Raw genomic sequence first — 1,520 nt, 5'->3', positions numbered from 1 at the left:
CGAGTATGAGATACTTTTAGGGGAAATTTTTTTCCGTAGACAGAAACAGATATTTAAGCATAAAGGGGCATTCTGTCTGCAGTTTACTGTCAATAGTTGAGAAACAAAATAAAAAAACCAAACAAATGGAAAATGTAAACACTTGGGGGAATCTGGATAAACAATATATGGAACTTCTTCGTACTATTAAAACCTTACTGTAGGTCTCATAACATACATGTGCATATGTATATTGAATATGTACATATGTATACATAGCACCTTCCAGCTTTTTTTAAACATTGATTTGTGAGTTTCAGTGACAGGTCTTGAAAATCTTTTTTTTTTTTTCAATCTTTTTGAGACAGGTCTCCCTGTAGCCCTAGCTGGCCTGGATTTGCTTTGGAGACCAGGCTGGCCTTGAACTCACAGAGATCCACCTGCCTCTGCCTCCGGAGTGGTGGGATTAAAGGAGTGTGCCACCACACGCGGCCAAAAATCTTTTTTAAAATTACATTTATTTTAGTGTGTGTGTGTGTGGGGGGTATGTGTGCCACAAAATGCATGTGGGGAGGTCAGAGGACAACTTGTGGGAGTCAGTTCTGTTCTTCCACCATGTGAGTTCCAAAGATGGAATTCAGCTTGTCAAGCTTATCAATTAGTGCGACTTGAGGATCATTGTCTTTTTTTTTTTTTTTTTTAAAACAAAAACACAGGACTTTATTCCCATGGCATCGAGCACGTCTTTGCAGGGAGGAGAGCGTAGTGGGTTCTGACCGGAGGCGGCTTCTACTTGCCAGGGATGAGCGGGTTCTGCAGGGACAGAGTCCCCTCTAGGAACATTTTAGAGATGCAGCGGTCCTTGTTGACTGGCTTGGACTTCTTGCCCTTGCCACTCTTGGGGACGTCGGTCCACATCTCCTTCACGTTCTCAGCACCATGTTGCAGTGCCTGTCAAAGGCCTTCACCCCGCCCGGGAGTTTCTTGTTGTTCCGGCAGTTGATGAGTACTTGTGCGTTGTTCTTAACCGACTATCTGAGCACGGAGAGGGGACCTGTGTTAAATTCCTCCTCCTCCTCCGGCTACTGAGTCTCCTCTGGGGTCATCTCACTCTTGGGTTTGTTGAGGAGGTTCATGGTGTAAATTTCCCTCACAGATCACTGCCCTTTCCACCGCGTTGCTTTAGCCTCCGAGTGGAGCAAGAGGAAGGCGGGACTGAGAGAATCATTGTCTTATAATGAAACCTTGTTACAAGACTTAAAAAGATAAATACCTCTGTACCTACCACCGAGCTTTATTACTTAAAATGAATTTAACAATTTCTCTTTTAAAATGGGGACAACTGAGTCCTTTCATCCACCTGGTCTTGCAGAATCAGTCTCTGGCTTCTTGAGACCGGCAGAGCAGCAAGACCTGCGCACTCAGGAAATGGAACCACTTAAAAATAAAACCCTAAATAGCCAGGCATGGTGGCGCGTACCTTTAATTCCAGCACTTAGGCAGGAGGATCTCTGTGAGTTCGAGGCCAGCTTGGTCAGCTA

At 44.7% G+C, this 1,520-nt stretch overlaps 1 pseudogene; it reads right to left on the bottom strand.

The window, feature by feature from the left end:
- Window positions 1-768: 768 nt before the first annotated feature.
- LOC103731902 lies at window positions 769-1,115 on the bottom strand (annotated as a pseudogene).
- Between the last annotated feature and the right edge of the window lie 405 nt (window positions 1,116-1,520).

Source organism: Nannospalax galili, unplaced genomic scaffold (assembly GCF_000622305.1).
Source record: "Nannospalax galili isolate Female #2095 unplaced genomic scaffold, S.galili_v1.0 scaffold2235, whole genome shotgun sequence".
Lineage (NCBI taxonomy): Eukaryota > Metazoa > Chordata > Mammalia > Rodentia > Spalacidae > Nannospalax > Nannospalax galili.
Note: the sequence above shows the minus strand (reverse complement) of the source record. Positions and strands in the feature narration are given on the sequence as shown.